Source organism: Balaenoptera borealis, assembly GCF_965194805.1.
Source record: "Balaenoptera borealis genome assembly, chromosome: 12".
NCBI classification, from domain to species: domain Eukaryota; kingdom Metazoa; phylum Chordata; class Mammalia; order Artiodactyla; family Balaenopteridae; genus Balaenoptera; species Balaenoptera borealis.
In genome coordinates this window covers 50,481,276-50,499,094 of record NC_138869.1, presented here as the reverse complement: position 1 = coordinate 50,499,094, position 17,819 = coordinate 50,481,276, and the positions used below count along the sequence as shown (strand labels likewise).

At 41.0% G+C, this 17,819-nt stretch overlaps 2 protein-coding genes across 5 annotated transcripts in view; both read right to left on the bottom strand.

Annotated features, from left to right (window-relative positions):
* GASK1A (golgi associated kinase 1A) overlaps positions 1-10,995 on the bottom strand; it is a 67,828-nt gene extending 56,833 nt beyond the window's left edge. Inside the window, exon 1 of the mRNA XM_082348603.1 lies at positions 7,277-10,995. The gene's annotated coding sequence lies outside the window, so the exon portion shown is untranslated. The remainder of the gene's footprint in view (positions 1-7,276) is intronic.
* Positions 10,996-11,080: 85 nt separating this feature from the next.
* Positions 11,081-17,819, bottom strand: part of ZNF662 (zinc finger protein 662) — a 41,506-nt gene continuing 34,767 nt past the window's right edge. For all 4 annotated transcript variants that reach the window (XR_014232913.1, XR_014232914.1, XR_014232915.1 and 1 more), the window contains 2 exons: positions 17,385-17,467; positions 11,081-14,703 (listed from right to left, as the gene is read on the bottom strand). The gene's annotated coding sequence lies outside the window, so the exon portion shown is untranslated. The remainder of the gene's footprint in view (positions 14,704-17,384; positions 17,468-17,819) is intronic.

Below are 17,819 nucleotides of genomic sequence, written 5' to 3'. Positions count from 1 at the left end.
TGGATTCCTACAACCATATAATGGGTTCATATAAATTACATCATCCAGAACAAAGCCTGTGCCATGACAAACTTTCAAACACATTTGTTGAATCCGTGAATGAAGGAATGAATGAATAAGAAAGAAATTTCCTTTGTGGCAGAGAATGCTAACATCCAGTTTACATTTTCTCTTTTTATCTTCACTCACTGAACCCCTGTATTTTATAGGGCAGCAGTGTACTCAGCCAGAAGAATTACGTATTTCACAACCCCACTTGCAAAAAGGGACAGTCGATGGGAAGTAAATGGAAGTCATTGAGTGGGGCCCACAGGAAGCTCTTCCCAGGGGGCTGGCATTGCTTTGATTATCGCTCAGCAAATATTCACTCCCCTTCGCCCTGCTGTGAGCAGAGCATGTGTCTGTGCCACTGTCATTTGGCTTGGCCATGGACTCACCATAACCGTTAGAATGTGAGCAAGTAGAGGCATTATATCTGCTTGTGCAGCATCACTTGGCTTTCATTCTGGGGGTTCACCATGTAAAGAACAAGCCCTGGGTAGCCACTACCCTCTAGTCTGAGCCCTAGAATGAGACACGTGGGACAGACCTGAGCCCAACTCACTGCTTGGAGTCACACCCAGCCGCCCCAGAGGCATGAGGATAAACGCTGCGGTTGGAAATCACGGAGTCTTAGAGAAGTTTGTTCCATGACATTATTATAGTAAAAGTTGAGGCATACAGGTAGGAGGGCCAAGCGCTTAGAGAGTCAATCTAGGACAAAAGGGTCCCAGGTCAAAAAAAGAGCCCTATCATACCAAAAAGTCCCATAATAACATAATATATAATAAATTACTATACATATATGTGTTATTACTTCAACATAAAAATATAGAAACAGATGTCATATTAAATTATCTATTATTCTATATTATTTATTTTTGTTTCATAAATTCTATTATTTAAACAAAACAAAAATAGGACTACTTAGCAACAGTAATTAGTAGCAATGAAAAATATGCGTGAGAAAAATATAACAAAATTTTGGTTTCTTTCCTCTCATATAGCAATTTATTTAAACTCTTTATTGGATATTTATATAAACTATATCATTGTATATTCTTAAGCTATATAAGTGTAAGATTGCTTAAAAAGAGAACAGAAATGCAATAGGACTACTTAAACAGATATTACCTAGATTTAATTTAAAAATAACAATATGCTTCCTTCTATCCCATAATATAGTAGGATATTTTTACTCTCCTGTCAAAGATAAACTTTGACCTGTAGCTCTGCTCTTATCAAGTGTATGTTTCATTGATTCCTAGCATCAGTCCAATGTGATGACATCAAGCTAAATATCCTCTCAAAAAAGGCATTCGACCATGGGAAACTTAGGATTTTATTTACTAGGTTTATCTATGAACCTGCAATAGCAGGTTTATAAACTTATAGGAATTAGTTTCCAGCTCTCCAAAAATGTCCATCTACTTTGTATCTACAGGTTTGTTTTGGTAGAGCAGCTGTTTGTCAGTCAGGTACTTTGCATCTGTAAATTCATCAGATGGGCTATCTATGTCTGAAATGTCCATCATTTTTAAACACTCTGAAGCATGTTGGATGTCATCATAAGTTAAACCTCTCTTTCTCGGGGAAAATAGTTTAAAGCACAGAAGTAATCTGAAGTTGTAAAATTAAATTCTAAATCAGTTACAGTTTTAATAAATAAATTGGGATTAACGGATACACACTACTATATATAAAATAGATAACCATCAAGGACCTACTGTATAGCACAGGGAACTATGTTTAATATCTTGTAATAACCTATAATGGAAAAGAATCTGAAAAAGAATATATATATATATATATATATATATATATATATATATATATATATATATATATATGAACCACTTTGCCATATACCTGAAACATTGCAAATCAAGTATACTTCAATTAAAAAAATTTTTCTTTAAATTAATTGAGAAAGTCCTGTTTAAACGGGCTGCCCTTTTCTGGTGACACTCTTTTGGAGTTCTAAAGCAGTCTTACTTCCAAAAATCAAGTCATTTTTTGCTTGTATGAGTTTTTGTTGCAACCTATCCATAACATCAAATAACTCAGATGTACTCAGTTCATCCTTTTTCAGACTTTGTGGCCTCTTCAAAGATCATCAAACAGCTTTGAAGAAAGAGCATATAAATTGTTTTGCTATAATACTTTTCTCCACTCTCATTACTATATTTCCAAATTAAAGAAGGACATTGTTATAAACTGAATGTGCCCACAACCCCAAAATTCATATGTTGAAGCCCTAACCCCCCAGTGTGGCTGTATTTGGAGATGGAGCCTCTAAGGAAGTAATTAAGGTTAAATGAGGTCATAGGTGGGGCCCTGATCCATTAGGATTAGTGTCTTTATAAGAAAAGACTCCAGAGAGCTTGGTTTCTCTTTCTCTCCACATGCTCACAAAGAAGAGGTCATTTGAGCAGCCATCTGCAACCCATGGAGAGAGGCCTCACCAGTCACCAACCCTGCTGGCACCCTGATCTTGGACTTCCAGTGTCCAGAACTTTTCTCCACAGTGTACAATATGCTCTGTTTGGTTATTCACCGCCCTAATCCAGATGTACACGTCCTTCAATCTGTCATTAAAATAAGTCATTTAGCAATGGAATAGAATAGAGAGCCCAGAAATAAACCCACACACCTACGGTCAATTAATCTTTGATACAGGAGGCAAGAATATAAAAGGGAAAAAGATAGTCTCTTCAGCAAGTGGTGCTGGGAAAGTTGGACAGCTGCATGTAAATCAATGACATTAGAACACACCCTCACACCATGCACAAAAATAAACTCAGATAGGCTTAAAGATTTAAACATAAGACACGACACCATAAAACTCCTAGAAGAGAGCATAGGCAAAAACATTCTCTCACATAAATCGTACCAATGTTTTCTTGGGTCAGTCTCCCAAAGCAATAGAAATAAAAACAAACATAAACAAATGGGACCTAATCAAACTTACAAGCTTTTGCACAACAAAGGAAACCATTAAAAAAATGAAAAGACAACATATGGAATAGGAGAAAATATTTGCAAATGATGCAACTGACAAGAGCTTAATCTCCAAAATATACAAACAGCTCATACAACTCAAAACAAACAAACAAACAAACAAACCCAACCGAAAAATGGGCAGAAGGGGCAGAAGACATTAATAGACATTTCTCCAAAGAAGACATACAGATGGCCAGTGGGCACGTGAAAAGATGCTCCAAGTCACTAATTATTAGAGAACCGCAAATCAAAACTACAATGTGTATCACCTCACACTGGTCAGAATGGCCATTATTAAAAAGTCTACAAATAACAAATGCTGGAGAGGGTGTGGAGAAAAGGGAACCCTCCTACACTGTTGGTGGGAACGTAAGTTGGTGCAACCACTATGGAAAACAGTATGGAGGTTCCTCGGAAAACTCAAAATGGAATTACCATATGATCCAGCAATCCCACTCCTGGGCATATACCCGGACAAAACTATAATTCGAAAAGATACATGCATCCCTATGTTCACACAGCACTATTCACAATAGCCAAGACATGGAAACAACCTAAATGTCCATCAACAGATGAATGGATAAAGAAGATGTGGTACATATATATGATGGAATACTACTCAGCCATAAAAAAGAAAGAAATAATGCCATTTGCAGCAACATGGATACAACTAGATATTATCATTCTAAGAAAGAGAAAGACAAATACCATATGATATCACTTATACGTGGAATCTAAAATATGCCATAAATGAACCTATCTACAAAATAGAAATAGACTCACAGACATAGAGAACAGACTTGTGGTTGCCAAGGGGGAAGAGGAGAGGGAGAGGGATGGACTGGGAGTTAGGGGTAGGTAGATGCAAACTATTACATTTAGAATGGATAAACAACAAGGTCCTACTGTATAGCATAGGGAACTATATCCAATCTCCTGGGATAAACCATAATGGGAAAGAATATAAAAAAAAGAATGTATGTATGTGTATAACTGAGTCACTTTGCTGTACAGCAGAGACTGGCACAACATCGTAAATCAACTATATTTCAATAAAAAAATAAGTCATTTAGCCTTCTTTTTCAGTGATGTCTGGGTCATACTGGCATTGGTAGGATAATCATTCTTGTTTTCATTATCTGAACTCTTAGAAAACATGGTCATGATATTCACAATGTCAAAAATTAAACTAGCACTATCTCAATACAAAGTCCAATAGTTAATCCACAAGCAAAAATGAAAAATAGGCTGTTAGTGCTCATGATTACAACACACTTAAGGTGGACATTTAAGTCACATCATTTGGAGTGATGTTACAATGAATGCTCCATTTTTGTGAACCATAAATCATGGTTGCCTGCATCAATGGTAAGGGAAAAAAATAAGCAACAGCAACTACAGAAGGCAGATAATCTATGCCATATCCATCTGACACTAAAAATAGTATTGCTTTCAGCCCCTATTTTTCAGGTAGCCTCGTGGGGTTCTATATTCTCCCCCAGACTTCTACATCCATCACCAAAAACTGGGACTTTTTGTGTCCTGAGGAGGGGTTTCCTGGGATGCTAAACTTTCAGTGCTAAAACTGGGACAGTACTGAGCAAACCAGGGGGTTAGTCACCCTTGCCTAAAGGAAGCTCGGAGTCTATATCAGTTATATCAACTTCCAGAATGGATGGATTCAATGAGTATAGCTATACTTACTGAGCATCCACAATGATCGGGTATATAGTGCAAGGTTTATTCATGCGCATTTAATTTTTAAAAAAATATTTATAATAGCTCCACAAGTAGCTGTTATAGTCTCCATTTTATAGTTGGAAAAAGTAAGCCTCAAAATCTAGGCTCCACCACTCATGGAATTGGGGAAAAGTGGAAAATGGATTTTTGTCCTTGCCTTGGCTAGAGAGGAACCATATCTGAGTAAACTAAGGGTCAGACACACTGGCAAAGAGGAGAAAATTCAGTAACTCTAAGGGAAAGACAACAAATTATAGAGGGGTGAGTTAGGGCCTAACAGTCCCACTGTCCTTTGAGCCCTCCAGGTGGCTCCTTTTGTTTCTGGAACATTAGGACCTTGTTTTATTAAGAGTTGCATCCCTTATGCAGTAATTCTTAAACTTTGTCTCTAATGGCAGGTCAGAGAAAATTTAGACTCAAGGCACATGACCAGGGATGAGGCTGTAAACCACCTTATGGTCAGCATGTACTTTAATGTTAAAATAATTAAATCATTATTAAAATGTTTAAATACACTTTGACATTGTATTTCCAAATCCTTGTCTGAAATTACTGCTTCAGAAAGCAGTAACTATGGGCAAGCTAATTAACATTTATAGTCCTTATAAAAGCAAATATAAAATGATGCCTTCTCTCTCTATTCCATAGTCTCTGTGAGAATTGAGAAGAAATAATTTACCTAAGACATATTCCTTAAGCTTATTACTATTTGGGGAGTCAAGGATCCATGCTTATGTCACGACTGTATTTTTTTTTCTGAAATTCTACCACTAGTTCTCACTTGTAAAACAGTCCCAGCTCAGCCAAGCAGGACATATCACATTTACAGGCTAATTCCCTGGTCCAGACCAAAGAGTTAAGATAATCAGTATCTCATTTTCATACTTATTTATCTTGTGTTCCAAGTGTAGGCAACAAGGTAAGTATTGGCTATTTCAGATTTATTATCTTATCACCACAGATCTGAGCAACATTGTAATAAAGAGTATAACTTCATTATTGATATTTGATCACTAAGAGCTTTCAAGCCTCTTTCCTCCCTCTTCTCCTATCGCCCCACACCTGGACAGGCCTGTAAGAAACCCCGCGGGCTCCCTCTCCTGGTGCCAGTGAAAGTTCAAACCATGCCAGCCCCTGCAGGCACACTTAGAACCCTCACCCCAACGCTACTACCTACACAAAAAGAATATCCAAATGGCCAATAAGGATATGAAAAAGGTACTCAACATCATTAGTCATTTGGGAAATATAATTAAAACCACAATATGTTACATCTATACTAACACCAGAATGGCTAATATTAAAAAGACTACCCAGGGGCTTCCCTGGTGGTCCAGTGATTTAAGACTCCGTGCTTCCAATGCAGAGGGCGTGGGTTCAATCCGTGTTCGGGGAACTAGAAAAGACTATGAAGGAGGAGGCTGAAGAGTATCTAAGACTCTCATACACTGCTGGAAGCAGGATACATCATTACAACTATTTTGTAAAACTTCTGGCAGTATCTGTCAAAGCCAAGCATATGCCTAACCTGTATGATGCAACAATTCCACTCATATAATAATTAATTAATATAAAATTATATAAATGTATCTATCTACCTATAGATATTCAAGAGATATACATGAATAGGTCAGTCAAAAGGCACATAAAAGAATGTTCATAGTATTTACAAAAGCCCCAAATCTGAAGCCACCCAAATATCCATCAATCAGTGGTATATTCAGTCAGTGGAATAGCACTCAGCAATTTTAAAAAGCCTCTGCTACATGTAACAACATGGATAAACCTCACAGACAAAATGTGGTAAAAGCATCTAAACATAAAAGAGCGGATACTAAATTATTTTGTTTGTCACCTACACTAACCTATAGTAAGAGAAATCATTAGAGTGGTTGACCCTTGGGAGGAGGTTGACTTGTAGGAGACATGAGGAAGCTGTCTGGGCTATCTTGATCTGGGTAGGAGGCATGAGACACCTCACTGTTTGCCTCCAGTGGAGCCTACCTTGCTATTCTCAAGCTTGCTTTTTCTTACTTAGCAATATATTGTGACCATTCCCATGTCAATAAAAGTAGCTCTCTTTCATCAAGTTTAAGTTGCTGTCACCTTTTTTTATTAAACATACTTTCAGGAATCTTGTCCCCCTAAGCAAGTTACAAATGCTGCAAGGGCAGGGGCTCCATCTTGCAAATCACATGAAGAAAGGGAATTTGGAGCTGTGGAGATAGTCAGACCTGGTTTTAAAACTGAATTTCACCACTTTGGGCTGTATAACCTTGGACAAATAATGTACCCATCCAGCCTCAGTTTCCTCATCTATAAAATGGGGATATAATGCCTATCTCGTGAAGTTTATTAGAAAGTTTTAAATAGACAACGAACGTAAGGAACGTAATACCTAATGGGTGCTCATCGAATGACAGCTGTCTTCTCTTCCAGCCTCATCAAGGCCTTGCTCATAGAGCCCTCAGAAAAGCTATGATGATTCTCTTACCTTGTTCCTGGAACCAAGCAGCAGTCTAGAGAATAAATGAAGGGCAGCATCAGCTCAACGTGCTTCCTAATGCCAATTGCTTCTTCTCAAGGTCAGGAGACACTGTCTAGCTGATCACACCATTTAAGACCTGAGGATGAATTCCGAGAACGCATAGTAATCGGTATCCTGAATTGCTCTCCCCAGTCACAGACAGCAATCCCCTCAGAAGGTATAAAAATGAGGAAATGCACTGAACTTCAAGGCTGGCAGGTGGGGTTTGACAGAGACCACCTAGGCTAGTCCCAGAATCAGGAGTATAAGAAAAATGTTTTCAATAATGAGGATTTGAAGAAGTACATAGCACCCCTGCGTGGCCAACATTCCATATGGAAGCTGTTCTGTGCTTTAATGCAGCCTGGGGTTTCTCCTAACTGCTGTATCATGTCCTGGCTTCACAAGGGTGGAGACAGAACTAAGACACATTCAGGAAAATGAGTACAGTTGGTCCCACAATCTGTTCCTCACCAAGAAGATCTGTGGCTCTGAGCCCACTGTGCCTCTAGGGCCTCCTAGCTTCATAATAGGCATTAATTCAACAACCTCTTGCCATAGGCATTGTACAGACCTTAACCTGAGCAAGCCCCACCCCACTCCTTTTTTTTAAAAATAAATTTATTTATTTATTTTTGGCTGCATTGGGTCTTCGTTGCTGCGCACAGGCTTTCTCTAGTTGTGGCGAGCGGGGGCTACTCTTCGTTGCGGTGCATAGGCTTCTCATTGCAGTGGCTTCTCTTGTTGTGCAGCACAGGCTCTAGGCACGCAGGCTTCAGTAGTTGTGGCACGTGGGCTCAGTAGTTGTGACTCGCGGGCTCTAGAGCACAGGCTCAGTAGTTGTGGCGCACGGGCTTAGTTGCTCCGCGGCATGTGGGATCTTCCCGGACCGGGGATTGAACCCGTGTTCCCTGCATTGGCAGGCGGATTCTTAACCACTGTGCCACCAGGGAAGTCCCCCACGCCACTCCTATATTCTGCCCTCTGATCTTTCAATGTGGGTGGGATTCATGAAACTGTATTTCTTGCCAGACTCCTGCCTTCCACTGTATATGGCTGTCTATCTTCTTGTAGGTTTCCTAAGAAATATGAGGACAGATGCCATGACTAACTTATTCACAAAGGTAATCTTGGCACCTATCACGATGCTTGGCACAAAGAATGAGCTTAATAAATGTCTGCCGAATAAATGAATGTTAAAGTGCTTGAACTGTCCAATATGTGCTGTAACTACTGATTGCAGAACTCATTTCACTCACTCACTTCTTGATCCAAGATTTCTTAAGTATCTCCTATGTGCCATGAACTATATAAGGGGCCAGGGTGACAAAGATGACTAGAACGTTATCCTCTGCCCACAAGGATCTCCAGGTGGGAGAGAGAAGGTGTGGAAGTGAATAATATGACTAGAGCTACCATAAAGGAAGGAGCAGGCTGCCCTTGACACCTGCCTGATAGGTGGGCTAAGGCTTCTGAGCCAGCTGACTGTTTGGGATGAGTAGGAGCTCTCTAATTAGGCAACTCGGGAAGGGGGGGCATTCTACTCCAAGGGAACGGGACGCTGTGCATGAGGCTGGGTCAGGGTCACTTTGCATTGGCCAAAGCAAGTCTCATGGCCGAGGCTGACTTCAACAGAGTGTGAAGAATAACCCTCCCCCAGAGAGACTAAGTGACTCTCTGGTGAATGGCAATATGAGCTCATTGCCCACGTGAGCGGTCCTCCCCACAGACAGTAAGCTCCAGGACTGTTTGATGCAAGTCAACGTTTCCATTCAAAGATCGACCAGAATTCAGGAATTGAGGGGAACCTACAGAGTGTCTCTCACATTTGATGATGCCAATCCGCCAGGTACTGGCTTTATCAGTTTTCTCTTTGACCGAGAAGCCCTGTGATCTGGCCATGTTGGGTGTACTTTCCTTCTTTGTCCTATTCTTCAGAAAAGGATAGTCAGAGAGAAGACCCGTCCATCTTTGGCTTTGTTTAATAGACCTTCTATTACTACTGAGCTATCGCAACAAATACTGACATTCTCATCTGGTCCCTCAACAGTCACTCAGTATGCCCTCCTAGCTCCTCCAAACTCAGGGACATTAATAAAACCTTGCTCAAATCTCCTCTACCTGCTGCCTAAGAAACAGAAACTTTCTCAGAAAAGGCTTTGAGTCATCCCTCAGGATCAATTCAGATCCATCTACACAAGTCCTTAAGAAAGAAGAAAAGTCCTTAAGAATTGAGGCAAAAGGTAGTATATTGCAATTTGTTCTCTTCTCTTTTGTATTCTTTTCAGGACAAGATCAGTCACAAGGATGGGGAATTAGAGAGTTGGATGTCTGTGCTCAAATCATCATATTAAGTTAAACATTTTTGAGTGGTATTTTAAAATATAAAATTTAAATTGGTCGTACCATATCCCTATTGGCTACAAGTTGGTAGACGCAGTGAAATTTAGAAGGACATAACCCACTTTCTAGCAATGTTAACAAATTTTGCTGTCGGTTCCCATTGTACTACAACACTCAATAAAAAAAAAATAAACTTCTAATTTTGTTATAATTACACAGGCTTTTCTGAGATATCAATACGCCTGGAGCAAAAACTTTATTAAAGTCAAACCCAGCAACATGGTGCTCTCAGGACATTGTTTCAGGTATTATCTCAATAACCCTCCACCTTATAGTGTCCATTTGAGGGCTTCTCCTCCATTCCAGTTGCTGGACGGGTGGTTGGTTCTCCTGGCATGGATGGCATGCAGCGCAGATTCTATCACATCACAGGGTGGCACAAGACTCAGGTGCCTAATTAGGTACCAGCATATTCTTGGCATTGGAAATATACTGAGGCATAGCCACTCCTCCTCACTAAACACTGTATTGCTTAAAATTAATTCAATTTTTAGCAAATCCAAGCAGCTATCAGCTTCTTGTCATACATGCCTATCTCAACAGTTGGCTCTGCTACATAAACAATCAGATCTTCACATACACATTCATTTATGTAACATTGATTGCCAACCAACATGGTTCTCTAGCTTTCTTCCCCATCGCCAGGCTGTGATAAACTCTACAGTTGCTTTCCCCAACTCTTCTGTCTTTTGTTCCTATTATTTTCTGTAAGTGCCTGACTCCTCACCAGTAAGGCCTCTGAGTAAGATCTTCAGTTCTGAGTATGCAAGGGAAGACAGAGGCTGCAACTGGCCCTTCCACAGGCTCCGTGTGCGGGAGCCAGGTCCCGGGAGGTCTTTCAGCGGCAGGGCCAGGAGTAGTGAAGAAAGAGAAGCCTGGGATACCTACCTCAAGAACCTAGAATGGGGCACAAAGCAGCAATAGGGGTAGATGAAAAACGAAAGTGGTGCAACCATGGTCACACGTGGAGACATACTCACTGAATTTGAATTCAAACCTCTCAGTAAACCCCCATGTATTCATTCGTAAAATTCTGACAATAGGACTTCCCTGGTGGCGCAGTGGTTAAGAATCCGCCTGCCAATGCAGGGGACACGGCAAGATCCCACATGCTCCAGAGCAACTAAGCCTGTGTGCCATGACTACTGAGCCTGCACTCTAGAGCCCGTGAGCTACAACTACTGAGCCCTCGAGCCACAACTACTGAAGCCTGCGCACCTAAAGCCCGTGCTCCACAGCAAGAGAAGCCAGTGCAATGAGAAGCCCGCGCACCACAACGAGGAGTAGCCCCCACTCGCCGCAACTAGAGAAAGCCCACGTGCAGGAACGAAGACCCAAGACAGGCAAAATAAATAAATAAATAAATAAATAAATTTATGGGGAAAAAAATTGTGACAATAATAACCGCTTACTGCACAGAGCTATTATACCATTGAGATAAAGAATATAAACTCCACACCATAATACTTGGCTCATGTTAGGTGATCAATAAAGAAGATGTGGTATACATATATATGAAATATGATGCAGCCATTAAAAAAAATGAAATAATGCCATCTGCAACAAAATGGATGGACGCAGAGGTGATCAAACTAAGTGAACACAGTCAGATAAAGACAAATATCATAGGATAACACTTATAGGTGGAATGTAAAAATTGATACAAATGACAACTTGACAAAACAGAAACAGACTCGCAGACTTCAAAAAGACACTTATGGTTACCAAAGGGGAAAGGTGAGTAGGGGGGATAAATTAGGAGGTTGGCATTAACATACACACACACACACACACACACATATATATATATATATAATAGATCATCAACAGGGGCCTACTATACAGAACAGGGAACTCTACTCAGCACTCTGTAATAACCTAAATGGGGAAAGAATTCAAAAAACAATGGACATATGGATATCTATAACTGAATCAAGTTGCTGTACACCTAAAACAAAAACAGCATTGTAAATCAACTCTACTCCAATTTAAAGTAAAAGTTAAATGAAAAACAAAACAAAAAAAAAAAATAAGGAAAGAAATGCCTACTCTATTGCCCTCAGGCCTAGTGACCTGGGCTGGTGTCACATCCCTGGAGCCTGAGCAGGCCTGGGTCCCCTGGCTGGAGTATGCTGGGGCTGAGGGAGCCGGGGGGAGGACATGCCAACAAATGAGCCCCGCCCGGACTCAGAGTGCCCCGTCCCCTCTAGATGGGACCACGATCACCAGATCCAGGCAGGTCCTCCTACACCTAAGCCAAGCCTACTGCACCCAAAAGATGGTGGACCCTCTGGGCTCAAAGAGCGTTGACAAGGGACCTGGTCACCAGGTCCTCCATGGTAAGGTCCCCACCTCCAGCCTCCTTCCTTAGAGCCGCCCCATGTATTGACGACAGCACCCTCAGCAGAGTGGTTATGCAGGGGTTGGCATCTGCCAGGGTAAGGGGAAGAAGGAATGAGGCACAAGCCCTTGAGTCTTTGTGCTGGCACACTCCCCTCTCATTGACAAGCCAGGAACACAACTTTCCCTAAGGCTCTGGTTGCCTGAGTCACCGCACTGGAGCATGAAGAAATCCTGCCGCCTTGTGGCCGCTTCCTGTAACAACAGCTATAAACCCGGTGCTGCTGGGCACTTCATGTTCACAAGGCCTGAGGGGCGTTAAGTGACACCTGCCCTCAAGTAATGTCCTGGGGTAGGTCATCGAAGAAGAATTCAAAAACGGGAAGACTTTCCAGAAGCCCATTTCAAGAGGTAACTTTTACTCACACTGTTTAAGGAAAAAAAAAATAAAAACACATGAAAAGATGCTCAACGTGGCTAATTATCAGAGAAATGCAAATGAAAATGACAATGAGCTATCACATCGCACCAGTCAGAATGGCCATCATCAAAAAGTCTACAAACAATAAATGTTGGAGAGGGTGTGGAGAAAAGGGAACCCTCCTCCGCTGTTGGTAAGAATGGAAATTGGTTAAGAGCCACTGTGAAGAACAGTATGGAGGTTCCTTAAAAAACTAAAACTAGAGCTACCAAATGATCCGGCAATCCCACTCCTGGGAGTATATCCGCAGAAAATCCTATTTCAAAAAGACACATGCACGCCAACATTCATTGACCTACTGAAAATGGCCAAGACATGAAAGCAACCAAAATGTCCATCAACATATGAATGGATAAAGCAGATGTGGTTGATATACACAATGGAGTATCCATCAGACATTAAAAAAAAAAAAAAAAAAGAATGAAATAATGCCATCTGCAGCAACATGGATGGACCTAGAAGTGATCATTCTAAGTGAACTCAGTCAGACAGAGAATGACAAATATCATAGGATATCACTTACACATAGAATCTAAAAATTGATACAAATGAACTACTTCACAAGCCAGAAACAGACTCACAGACTTCAAAAAGAAATTTATGGTTACCAAAGGGGAAAGGTGAGCAGGAGGGATAAATTAGGAGGTTGGCATTAACATACACACACTCATATATATAGAAAATATATCATCAACAAGGACCCACTCTATAGCGCAGGAAAGTCTACTCAGCACTCTGTAATAACCTAAATGGGGAAAGAATTCGAAAAAGAATTCTTTTGATGTATTGATATGTATAACTGAATTAAGTTGCTCTACACCTAAAATAAACACAACATTGTAAATCAGCTCTACTCCAATATAACCTAAAAGTTAAATTAGAAACAAACAAAACAAAAGAAGAAGAAGAAGAAGGAAAGAAATGCCTACTATATTCCCCTCAGGCCTGGTAACCTGAGCTAATGTCACATCCCTGGAGCCTGCGCAGGCTTGGGTCCCAAGGATGGAGGGTCCTGGGGCTGAGAGAGCTGGGGAGGATGTGCCAGCAAACGAGCTCCCGCTGGTCCTGTAGTGCCTGGTCCCCTCTGCATGGGACCACCGTCACCAGATCCAGGCGGGCCCTCCTACAGCTTAACTAAGCCTAGAGCACCCAAAGGATGGTGGACCCGCTGGCCTCAAAGAGCTTTGACAAGTCACCTGGTCTCCAAGTCCCCTAGCAGTAAGGTCCCCACCTCCAGCCTCCTTCCTTAGAGTTGCCCCACGTACGGACGACAGCACGCTCAGCAGAGCGGTTTTCCAGGGGTTGGCATCTGCCTGGGTAGGTGAAGGGTAAGGGGGAATCTAGTAATTGATACAAATGAACTACTTGACAAGCCCAAAACAGACTCACAGATTTAAAAAAGAAACTTATGGTTACCAAAGCGGAAAGGTGGGCAGGTGGGATATATTAGGAGGTTTGGATTAACATATACCCATTAATATACATATAAAATAGATCATCAACAAGGACCCACTGTATATCACAGGGAACTCTACTCAATATTCTGTAATAACCTATATGGAAAAGAATCTGAAAAAGAATCAGTATATGGATACATATAACTAAATCACTTAGTTGTACCCCTGGAAGTAACACAGCATTGTAAATTAACTGTATTCCAAAATAAAATAAGAATCAAATTTTCAAAAATGTTTAACTTATTAATAATCATGAAAAGCAAAAATAATTTTTTCTATTTGTTTTGTTGATTAGTTGACAAGCTAATACTGCACTGAGTTTATCATTTTTGTAAAACTGGGAGAAACTGGTAAATGGTTATCACAAATAACCAGTAAAGTACTTCGAAAAATCTTTCCACATATCCCCAGGGATAAAAGCATCCTAGTATGTAAGACACTGAAGCACGGTGTTGTGTACTCCATTTAAATAGATGAAAAACAGACCAATCAGAAACAGTGTGATTAAGGATCCCAAACACTCCATGATGCTGGGCACAGAGAACACACGTTTTCATTTTAATCAAATAAAAACAAAGGGCATTCCTTGTTTAACTCACCTGTAGAATCTGCTCTCCTGTTCCTCCTGTTTAGGGGTCCCTGGGGCTGGGTGAAACGTGACTCTTTCCCTCGCTCAAGATGAGAGACCAGAGCTAGTTTGGAAGTGGACGATGCTGCTTGAAGGGAAGAAGAAACAATACAATGAAGAGCAGAGTCACGCGGGTCAGTCTCAGCGAGGAGAGGAACCCCGGGGGAACCGAGCAAGCGGTACCCTACAGAGGTACAGGAAGGGTTCTGGGAGGAGATCTTGGACAGTGTTTCCAAGGAAGCCTGAGACACTCTGGGAGGCGAATTTCTATTTAAAGGAAAACAAATGTTTTACCTTCCTTGTTAAAGAATGGAAAATTCTCTAACTGTGGAAAACAGATGTATGGCTCCTAGGAGCAACTCCCACATGGAGACAAAGGGGCTGAGTTCTCTCAAGATAATCTGGAGGTTCAATACTAGGGTGAGGGTACCAAGAGACTGCTCGAGCCCTGGTGTACCCAGAGAATCGCCTCTAAGGCAGGTACAGAGGGAGGACAGCTTTTACGATGGAAAAAGAAGGAAAGCCTTCTTGGAAGCCAAATAGACTCCAGGGCTCTGTGTACCTGGAAACCCTTAACATCACCATCTGGGGTCAGTTAATAGTTATAAGAGAACCTTTAACTTCTTAGGGCCCAGAAAGAACAGCAGCAGAGAGGCCTTACATAGAGTTCTCCAGCATCACGCTCCTGCACAAGGCCCTCTGAGCAGGTATCAAGCTGGCCCATTCCTTGTCAGTGAAGTACACAGCCACATCCTCAAAAGCCACTGATTCCTGAAACGACAAGTTCCTCCTATCCCAGGCCTCAGGACTCTGGTGATGGTCAAAACTGTCAATGAGAGGCTGAGAACAGCATCTACAAGGACGTATATTTAGTACTGGGTCCCTCATGTGCCTGAGCGGTTTTTGTGTAAAAGTTGCAAGGTGTAGAGGAAGAGGACAAAAATTAAAGGCAGACAGCCAGCCAGAGTTTCATATACTTTCCCAGTTAGAACAAAATACATCTTCACTATGAGCTTCCAAATACATGCGACCTCCAAATAGACTATAATATAGAAGCTAGACTTGGGCCTGAGCATGAATGTATATATATAAAAGAAAAACTAACATATAACGGGATATGGCTGCTACCTTAGCTCCGAGCCCCTTCCCACTCTGTATAATATATTTGGGTGATTATTTGGGCTGCTCATATTCCTGTCATTTCTCAATTGTGCTTTCATCCAAGTTCTTCCTCATTCTTGTCTCCTTTCTCACTACCCCAGGCACAATGCTCTCACATTTGTCCATGACTCCCCACCCCCATGTAGAGGTAGTGAGGTTAGAGAAGCACAGGAAAGTACTGCTTACTTGAGATGGGCTAGAGAAAAGTCTGTTTATCAAAGGACAACATTAAGAGAGTGAAAAGGTGGGAATTCCCTTGCTTTCCAGTGGTTAGGACTCTGCGCTTCCACTGCAGGGGGCCCGGGTTCCATCCCTGATTGGGGAACTAAGATCCTGCAAGCCTCGGGGCACGGCCAAAAAAATAAATTAATAAGAGAGTGAAATAGCAAGCCACAGACTGGGAAAAGGAACTTCATAATACATACATCTGACATAGGACTTATATCCATAATTACTACAACTTGGAGGAAGAAAATGACACACAATGTAAGAAACAATGGGAATGTATCTCAACAGTGACTTCACATAAGTGGACATCCACGTATGCAATAAACGTATGAAATGGTGCTCTGTATCACTCCTTAATGGAGAAAAGGCAATTAAAAAACCCCAATATGATATCAAGAATGAATGAGAAGTATTTGCAAGGATGTGGAGCAACTGGAACTCTCTTGTACTGCTGGTAAAAGTATAAATTGGAACAACCATTTCAGAAGATTGTTGGGCAGCATCTACTAAAAACTAACCAAATGTATAGCCTATGACCTAGCAATTTGACTCTTAAAGATACACCCCAGAGAAATGAGTGCCTGTGTTCATCAAAAGGCATAAGCAAGAATGTTCGCTGCCTTCTTATTCATAGTAGTCGAAAACTGGAAACAATCAAAATGTCCATCCACGGTAGAATGAATAAATAAAATGTGGTATAATCATATAATGGAAAACTATTCAGCAATGAAAAAGTACAAACTACTGCTATGTGCAACAACACGGGTGAAGTTCACAGACATAAAACTGAGCAAAAGAAGGCAGACACAAAAGAGTAAATTTTGAATGATTCCATTTACATGAAGTTTAAGAACAAATAAAACTAATATATTGTCATAGCAGTCAGAATAATGGTCATCTTTTTTTGTTTTGTTTTGTTTTGTTTTGGCCACGCGGCTTGTGGGATCTTAGTTCCCTGACCAGTGATTGAACCCAGGCCCTTGGCAGTGAGGGCGTGCAGTCCTAACCACTGGACCGCCAGGGGAGTCCCATAAAGGTCAGCTTTGGGGTGGACTGCTTGGGATGGCGCATGAGGGAGTCTGCTGAGGTACTGATAATGTTCTATGTCTCAATATGAATGATGGTCTTACAGGTGTGTATATTTCTAAAAAGTGAGCTATACAGTGAGTTATATGAATTATAAGTTATACCTCAATGAGAAAACAAATTTACATATTTATATATATATAAAAGTATGTTACATATATTTTATATATGCATATGTAACATATATAAACTTATATTTATATACACTTGTATACTTTAATATGTGCATATATAAATATATCTGTACATATGCACATGCATACATGCAGGGGCAGAGGAAACCCAGCTCACCTGGGGCCTGGTTGTTAAGGACGCTGTTGTCGTCATCTGACCTCTTTTATTCCTGTCTCAGGGAAAGGTAACACTCTCAGCAACTGAAAGTAAAGAAAGAAGGATTAGTGACAATCATTCTACTGACCCTAATTCTTGCATATAGCATCTGACCCATTCTTTTTGGGGGCTACATGAACTATCAATACTATTCATTAGTTATTGCCTTGTATCGGAGGCAATTCTCAAGCCACAGAGGTGAGACAGCAGGCAAAAGAGGGAGCACAGAAACAGAAATCGTGTGGAGAATATAATTAGCATACAATTTCCCAGGTACATATTCAGCTGACTGGTTCAGCGAACAGATGCGAAGGTGGACTGACAAAACTAATTTTCAGTACTCCAAAGAAGACATCTTAGGAAAGAGGATAGAAAAGGAAACTAGGGCAAACAGTG